General features: G+C 35.3%; 1 long non-coding RNA gene across 1 annotated transcript; it reads left to right on the top strand.

Moving 5' to 3' along the window:
- Positions 1 to 8,104: 8,104 nt before the first annotated feature.
- LOC103935512 lies at positions 8,105 to 8,721 on the top strand. The gene is made up of 3 exons (XR_007256094.1): positions 8,105 to 8,169; positions 8,381 to 8,445; positions 8,636 to 8,721. It is a non-coding gene; the product is annotated as an uncharacterized LOC103935512 (long non-coding RNA).
- Positions 8,722 to 9,661: the final 940 nt, after the last annotated feature.

The raw sequence follows: 9,661 nt of genomic DNA, 5'->3' as shown, positions 1-9,661 counted from the left end.
CTATAGCTATGTCTAAGAACCCTGTGTTTCATCAGACAACCAAACACATTGGCAGAAAGTTTCACTTCATTAGAGATGCAATTCAAGAATGAGTAATTGATTTGATTTACTACAATAGTGAAGAACAAATTGTAGACATCTTTATAAAGGCTCTTCCCAAAGACAGATTCAACTACCTGAGAAGCCCACTTGGTGTGAAATCAGTTAGCAATTTAGAAGGGAGTGTTGAAAAGTAAATTGCTTACTAATTACTTGTTAGTAAATGGTGTACTTAGTAGTTTTTCTATTTGTCATTTTGTGAAACTGTTTTCTGTTGAGATAGTTTGAGCTCATTAGCCAAGTGTAGCTCTTAGATCAGTTTCATTCTAATGTCTCACATGCCTTGTAATTGCCATGTGTCATAATCACAATGGATTATGTATTTAATGGTGATGATGACTGATGTGAGGAATAAAGAATATATGAAAGTGGAGCACCATTCTAAACGAAAGAATGATGCTGTTATGAAATATTCTCTCTGCTTCTCTCTCTAGTGTTTTCTTCTCTCTTCATTCTTCTTGCTCCCTTCGAAATCCAAATGATCAGATTAATGGAAGCTTACTCAAATCTTAATAGTTCTAACAGAACAATTCAATATTTTTGTTTTATGTTTATGAGTCCAGGTCCGTTACCGGCAGTATGCAATCTCTTAAGGTTTTTACTTTTACCATTTCCTGATGTTTGCACCAGAGAAGACCAGATATGGAATTCTATAATTGTCAAAATTAATGTGTAGTCAACCTAGTCATTGTTAGCGATATAGTTCTTTTTTATTTGCAAAATGAAATTGTAATGCTATTTCTCACTTTTTCTTCTGGTCAATGGTGGCATTACATTTTTGGTGGAAGCTGCACTGCCTGGTTTCAGGATGGGTACAACCTAGTGGCAGTTGATATGAAGGGAGACGAGGAAAATTCTAGGAGCAATAAGAAGAGAAGTCCATTAAGTGCTGATTTTTTCGGCTCTCTGCTATACTTTCCAGCACGGGAAATTTAGAAAGCTCTACAGTGATCTAATCAGGATTGATTGTCGTCGGGATATTGGTTCAACTGCAGCTTTGGCTAAAAGGGTTATTAATGGTTTGAAGAGTTCGTCCGCTAAAAGTGCAAAAGATCCGATGTCCTCCCTTAGGATCAATCTAATCTTTTAGCAGCAGGTATTTCCATTTATACCTTAACTTCTTAAATGTTGTCCACCTTAAGTTGGAAGAGAATTTTTAAATGCAGTTCTGCACAATATGCTACAAATCACAATATGTTACAAAACTTGCATAGTCATTTGCTAATTGGTACTTGTGGAAACGTGTATGCCCTGTCTTATTTCAATAATCTACAGTCATTTTTCTGCTGATGTATCTGTACAGTCGTTTTACTGCTCATGTGTCTTAATGTACAACTTTTAGATCAGTGTAGAACTTTAAAATGAGAGGATGAAAAGCTGAGCTCCTATATATGGCTATTAACATGCATGGCTGGGGTGAATATTTTGGTTACTGGGATGAAAATCCAATTGTTATTGACACATTACCTTTCCTTTGTAGATTTATGGGCCAATTGTCTTTAGAGCGGATTCTAGGGTTGCACTTGACTATTTGCGCGGGAAACATGCCCCACATATTGAGGATTTCATATACAACTTGGGCTACTCCTTGAGACTTATACGATCAGGGAATGTCGTTGCTTGGTATTCCCCAAAAAGAAAAGAAGGGATGATTGAGTTGCGCTTATTTGAGTTTTAACTCCCGATTTTCGTTTACATGTTGGAAATGTATGTTTTGACGTGTATCACATTTAGGTAATTTAGCTAGACAGTAGAAAGCGAGAAGGCTTCCGGTTCAGAATGTAGTTACAAAGATTTGAGTAATACTGTTTTTATTGATCGAAGGGAACAGATTGCCATCTGCGAGCAAATAGTAATTCTGTGTTTATTGATCAAGCAAAATACGAAGGAAAAGTTAGTTTTACATACGAAACATTACTAACTTGACATACCAATGCTGCTCAGTATGCTTCTTTCTGATCCGACACGATTGTGTCGTGTCACTATTGTCTAGCCTCTCTCTAGGCAACTCTGCAGAGCAAGCAACGCCAATTTCTAAAATCGAAACAATGATTTCTTCAACTTATATGCCAATGCTGGTGATATCCTCGTTAATGTGATGACTAGCATTCATCTGATCACCCTCAACATTTTCTTGATTAAGAAAGGGATCGACAATATCTACCAGATGCCTGAACAAAGTTATGCAGGTTTGAAGATCCTTGAAACATGTTATCGGTTGGTCTTTTTGCTGTAAACATTTCCAATAAGAGAATATCGTAGCTATACACATCGCCTCTTGTCCAAACTTCATATCCCATAACATATTGTGCTTTAATCCATAATTAAATGGATCACAAACGCTAGCTAGTTAAGTTTTCAAACAATTAACATACAAAGCTAAAGTTGGGGATGCCTTCAACTTTCAAAAGAGACCTTTTGAGATTAAATCGTAGTTGATTTGGTTGGTCAAAAGTCTGATTTTCTCTGCCGTCCGAACGACTTGGTAGAAAAATCTAGAATTTTGACACAATCATCTTGAAAAACTCACGAACATCCTCTAATTGAACCCACTCCAAAATTCATCCATTTGTTCACTTTATGCTCAAGAGGGAGTTGCATGTCCTACATTGAAAATACATAACAAAATATCAAAATTCTACCAAAATAAACAATAAAATATAACTACGAATAGAATAAAATATATGATATAATTTTGACTCATCAACTACAATGAAACATTTGCACCAGTTTAGAACTTTGATAGCTTTGGCTGCACAAAAGGGATGGAGTTTGTTCTAGCTAGTTGTGAAGTTTGCTTTCTTAAATGAAAGAAAAGGTGTTCCGCCATTACCTTAACAATCTTACGTAGTTCTTCCAATTACTTACGAATTACCCATGCATATTTCAAAGGTCAAGTTTTCCTAATATATGTCGTACTTGGAACCTCCAACATAGAACGTATATCTAACATGCAACCCGTCCAGACGTTCGGATCAATTATGAACATGAAAGACTCATTAAGCTTTAGGCTAAATAGCCAAAATGGTCCCTAAGATTTGCATAACTCCTCACTTTGTTCCTTGAGATTTCAAATCAATAGAAGTGGTCCCTGAGATTGTCCATCATCCATCATTTTGGTTCTTCCATTAAAAACTTCGTTAAGTGTTCCAGAGCTCTTGGCTGGAAATTTGGGCAATTTTCAAAGCTTCGTAACTCAATCGTTTCTTAACCAAATTTGACCCATTATATATCAAAATGAAGATAGGAAAGTGTAGAATAAGATTATACCTATTTGGAAGCCCAATGATTTCCGTAGATGGCCGGAAAATAGCCTTAAAGTTTCCTGGTCCGAGGGAAAATTGGAAAACTCGCTGGAAATTGGGTAAACTTTAAACGATCATAACTTCTTCAATACTCAACGAAATCAAGTCATTCAAAAATGAAAATCATACTTATCAATGAGACAAAGAGAATGGTACCTTTTTTGACAGCTAATGCGCCGTAGTTTTTTCCGAAAAACGGCTCGAAAGTGGGTAACTTAAGACCAAGATAGCCACTTTCGAGCCATTTCCAGCCAAACCAAGGTGATTTAGCCGTCGAAAAAGGTACCATTCTCTTCATCTCGTCAAGAAGTATGATTTTTGTTTTTGAATCACTTGATTTTGTTGAGTATTGAAGAAGTTATGAATGCTTAAAGTTTACTCAGTTTCCGGTGAGTTTTCCAGTTTTCCCTCGGACTAGTCAACTTTGAGGCTATTTTTCGGCCATATCCAGAAACCATTGGGCTTCCAAATGGTATAATATTATTCTACACTTTCCTATCTTCATTTTGATATATTATGGGTTGAATTTGGTTAAGAAATGGTTGAGTTACGAACCTTTGAAAATTGCCCAAACTTCCAGCCAAGAGCTCCGAGACACTTAACGGAGTTCTGAATAGAAGGACCAAAATGATGGATGGTGGACAATCTCAGGGACCACTTCTATTGATTTGAAATCTTAGGGACCAAAGTGTTGTGTTATACAAATCTTAGGGACCATTTTGGCTATTTAGCCTAAGCTTTATAAAAACCCTTCAAAAAACCATGTAACACTTAAGACGTCGTATTCATCCTACGTGAAATTACAATTATTAACGACAAGAAGCATTCCTTAATTTCAAGTGACATTCCAATAGAAATTGCATCCAATTACTTATTTAAACATCCTAATGGCCGCGAATCTTTAAGACACAAAGATAGTTTAAACACGGTGATTAATAATTCAAAACACGCATGCATAATATCATAAACAATTAAATAAAGACTACATATTCATGCTAAGACTCAAGACATCGCCCTAGCAAAAGAAATTAGTTACGAACAATCATAAAACAAAATATTATTAAGAACACAAATAGAAAACACCTTGTAGGTAAAAAGTCTAAAATTCTCCAAAATAATGCATTTGTAACCCTAATGGCTAAAAAGCCTTATTTATAAGAAAAACCAATGAAAATGGCTTTAAAACTTTGAATGTTAACAAAAAACCAAGTGATAAGTTTATTTAATAGTTATGACAAAGCCCAACATCAAATCAGGACTAGCCCAAGGAATATAATTTATTAAGCTTCCAATTTTAACGCTGACGTCAAGTCTTGTCGTTTATTTGGTCTGTTTCACTTCAGATGGAGAACGGAAGGTCTATAGATCTCCGATCATTTATAAGAAAAACTAATGAAAATGACTTTAAAACTTTGAATGTTAACAAAAAACCAAGTGATAAGTTTATTTAATAGTTAGAGCAGTTTCAGCGTGGGAACCTTCCCCCCAGGCAATACACTATGCTATCCACCCAGTGAACAGTAATTGCCTTTAATGAACAGTGATCGCCTTTTGCATCTCCACTGTTGCACTTCAATAGCCCTGACAATAGGCAATAAAATATTAGTATTTTTTTTATTTATAAAATAATACAAAATAATTTTATTTGTAATTTCGGATAAGATTTTTAATCGTTCTCGTTGCGCCACGTGTCATTATCCGAAAAGTTATAAAATAATACAAAATAATTGTGGTGTAATTTCGGATAAGATTTTTAATTGTTCTTGTTGCATCACTTGTCATAAAATCTGAAAAGACAATCATTGGTGATGGATTTCCGATAAGATTTTTAATCGTACTCGTTGCGCCACGTGTCATGATCCGAAAATACAATTATTGGTGATTGATTTCCGACAAGATTATTAACCAATCATGTCTCGCCACTTGTCATAATTTGTTTACAATCTTGAGGATAGATTTCCATCAGATTTTTAAACGAATGATGGCATGCCACGTGGCATTATCTACAACCAAATCCTTTATGAATCCTCCATATAATCCACCATCCATCCTCACAAATCTCACACCAATTTTCTCAAGATCTTTATCATTATTCATAGTTTATGCTTCCTTGTTCACCAAAATCTCTATCATTATTCATAGTTTCTACTTGTTTCTTACAATGTCTTCTTCTTCCTCAAGGATGATGTGGGAACTCGATGAGCAAAAGGAATGATTGTTTAACCAATCAGAAGGAATGTTCAATCTCCAGGTGGCCCAAAATGAGAAGGAAGAGTATGAGGAGCGTAGAAGGAGAGATGACGAAGCAAGAATGGCAAGCGCCTCACATTCTCGTTGAGTCATCCAAGCTGTGGGTCAGATCTGGAGGCCCAGCTGTTTCGGAAACCTTGATAGAAGCAGGCAACAACAAGGTACAAAACTCTTGGACGATTATTTTGTCCGTAATAGTGCATTCCTTGGTGGCTTATTTGTTCCTTATTTTGTCACATCAGAAAAATAAAGGGGGTAGGATTTCTAGCTATTTGCTTCGCTTGGACTTTATGGCTATGTTTGCTACACCGCATTAGTTTGCCGAATTGAGCTCTTATAAGTTAGTCTAAGTTGTATCAAACAGGGTGCTATTTAGCAATCTCACTAAGTGGGACTCATGCCTCACCTAGTCTCCTTATTTTGACCTTGTTAAAATGAGGGCTTGAACTAAAACCAACCCAAGCGAACACGCCCTATAGGTTTTTTAAATAAAATAGAGCTTACTGTTTATAAAATAGTGTTGGATTACCCATTCTTTTTTGTTTCACTTGATGCACTTTTTTTTGTTGGCTGTGAAAATGGATAGGTAGTTCCTCTTGTTTTGAAATTAAGGATGTTGGTAACCTACTTATTACTTTGGTTGCTAATTGATTAGTTTCAAATGCAAGAAATGATTAGTTTCTAATGTTATAATTTTATGGTTCAAAAAGTGTATAAATGTCGCAGTTGATCACTCGTCGTCGGAGTGTGACCAATGAGCTTCCCGCATTATCAGCATCTACTGCTTTAGGTCAAACACCGCAAAGGTCGATGCGTTAAAGGAGGAAGTGATAACCCTAAAGGGTCAGCTTGCGGTCCAAGGCCAGCAAATAAGGGCACAGGGCGAGGAGCTGAAGGCCTGTGTTGGGCACTTGAGAGACCTTGTACGAGCCATATAGATGATTGGCATCCAAATCTCGCTACCAGTACCTGATCTTGCTCCACCTTCGACCTCCGAGCCACTTCACCTAGAAGACTACTTGTAATTTTTTCTTTTTGTTCGGACATCTTGTATGTACATTTTCATATATTTTATAATTAAATACTTTTCTTTGGTTAATTAATTATTGTTTAGAATTTAATTACAATATTATTAAAATTAAAAAAAATATTTTTGACCAAAACCAAAAGTGATCTAATCCATTTTGCACGACGTAGGTTGCGTTGTGCAAACTTTGTGCGACTCAGCCTACGTCACGCAAAAGGTCTTTGCGCGACATAGGTATCTTCTTCGTTGTGCAAACCCTTTTGTCAATGCCTTGGCGCGACGGTTAGCACACGACCAAGGTCCGTTGTGCAAAATTTTGCGCGACGCTTTTTGACTTTGCGTGACGAAGGACCTATATCGCGCAAAGTGTTTTTTGTATTAGTGCGAAACAAGTTCAAAGAAGTTTAATGGCAGAAAACCGGCGAAAAAAGTGTCTGGGAAAAAAAAAAAAAAAAAAAAACCAAAACATAAAACTGTTTCTGGAGAACCCAAAACATAACATTGTTTCTGGAAGAAAAAAAAAATCAGATACAATGTTTGTTTTGTCTGTGCATAAACAAACACTATATTTGGAAAGAAAAGAACCAAAATTCAGAAACAGTGACTTAAATTTCAGAAACAGTGACTTAAATTTTAGAAACAATGACTTATATTCCAGAAACAGTCTATATTTTAACCTTGACTGTTTCTTTTCTTTCATGCATCAGTTAATTATATTTAAGAAACATGATGCTTATTTTGCTTTGAATCCAAATACGGTGAATTTCATTATTTCTTTTCTAGCTTACATTTAAGAAACAATGTGTATTTCACTTGGATCCAGAAACAATGACCTAGATTCCATAAACAGTAACTTAGATTCCAGAAACAGTTTATTTTTACAGTCCAGAATCAATGACCCGTCGTTATTATTGAATAGCATGTAAATCTCAAATTTATTTTCTGAAGAAGAAACAAACATGAACTCCACTAACAAAGAAAATATGAAAAACAGTACCTCGAATACACTATGAATAATAGCAACGATCACATTTCAACGAAATAATAGAAAATATAAATTAGATAGCATGAGGATCCATATTTTGTTCAAAGAAAAAGAAAAAGGTCTGCAAAACAACGATGAACTCCATTAATGAAGAAAATATGGAACTCAACCTAAAAAAGTTAGGGGTAAATCAACAAAATCATAATTTATTATAGGTAGGCCATTTTAAGTTGGACTACTATAATATAGGCCTTGTACTACTCATTAAACAAAACTTATAACATGATTTTTGATTAAAACTAAAATTTTTAAGCCCTTTTGATTTAATTTTTTTTTTTAACTGTTTAGTTTTTAGTTTTGTCTAATTTTTGTGGTCTGCTTTATAGGGTTTCGTTACCTTTCATTGCAGTGGACGGATACCTAAAGTAGCTTTGATGGCACGATCTTACCTACCACGCAAGGTTTCAGAGATAGTTTCAATTTGGAGAAATGACCTGAACAAGGTTAGACTTTTGCAGTGTTTTTCTTGATTCATGAACACGATGCTTTTCTTTCAAGTGAAATGTATATATGAGATGTAGAAGTCATACCAAAGGAAAATTGTTATGTCTTCTACTTTATCGACCAATTGAATTGAAACAACGAAAGATTTTTGCATATATTTGGCTATTCCAAGTATTTTTAATTTTGTACTTTTAATTTGCAATATGGCAGGTCAATAAAAAAGCTGCAGAATCATTGGCCGATCCGCAAGTGTGTCCTAATTTGTTTGAGGACTGGTAGGTTTCTCTTGCCCTTGAGTCTAAAGATGCAAAAAATAGGTGTCCACCCTTCATTTCACTGTTCAGCATCAGGGCCATGAAAAAATCTACTTTTTAGCGCTGCAGTAGATATGACCATAATTACTGACTGGCAAGAAATTTTGCTTATTTGTTGGATGATTGTGGATTGCTTTGTTGTCTTTTGCAGGGGCATTCATCCTCCTGTTGACGTGAGATGTGAACGAACATTCGTCTTTCTATTTTTTTGGGCTTTTTCTAACCCATAAATTTCTTTGAGTCAACCATATAGTCCCAGCTTGCAACTTATGCTGTGTGGTATTATTGTCTGAAAAATTAAGTATGCATGTATATTTTATGTGTGTGCGCGTGCACCCTCTGCATGATGTTAATCTCTGTGGGTCATCTATATATATATGTAGACATATCTGTGTGTGTGTGTGGAATGCAACATATTGGATTTAGGTTATATTGTGCATAGTTTTATTGTCTGTTGTTATCTGCGCTATACCATTTCTATGCAGGCTCTGAAAGTTATTCATGAGATTTATAAGCATTTTCCATAATTTAAGCTGTCTGTTTTGGGTTCTTTTTCATTAGGTCATTAGCTACTGAATGGGAGAAATGAGTACCATGCCACTGATTTTGGTTCTTTAATAATTTTCTGATTTTGGCGTTTTGCAGGTAGTGTTGATGTACTGATTTTCTGGGATTTTTTTGTCCTTGCAGGATTTTTGGTCTTTGAAATGGGTACATGTTGTTTTAACGTTTTGGTTCTCGTGTGTTCCGCTCTTCGTTGCTTCGTGATTCTGATTTTTCAGTGTTGGGTAATGGAAATTTGTAAAAATAGTCGTAGTTTTTTGAGAAAGTTGGCATTTTTAGTTATATTTTCTGTTTAATCCCAACTGTGAGATTGGAAAATAATTGAAATGATGGTTTGTATAAAAACCCTCTCAATTTTTTTTCTGGGATTTAAAAGCATCTTTTCCCGATTGTTTACAAGGGTTATGTTCTCTATAATTGGTTCACCTAATTTTGATTAGTTTTAAGTTTTGTCTTCTGTGCTGTACTGAGAGATTTCTGTTGGCCTTTCGGATTTCGGCATGGTAATGTTCACTATTTGTCTAATTAGATTGCATATGGCTTCGATTCTTTATTTAATTGTTCTGTTTGTGTTCGGGAGTGATGATCTAAATTTTATATGTTTGGAATTATT

The sequence above is a fragment of a genome, unplaced genomic scaffold, assembly GCF_019419815.1.
Source record: "Pyrus x bretschneideri cultivar Hongxiangsu unplaced genomic scaffold, Pyrus_bretschneideri_v1 Contig122, whole genome shotgun sequence".
NCBI classification, from domain to species: Eukaryota; Viridiplantae; Streptophyta; class Magnoliopsida; order Rosales; family Rosaceae; genus Pyrus; species Pyrus x bretschneideri.
This window is presented reverse-complemented; position numbering and strand designations above follow the sequence as displayed.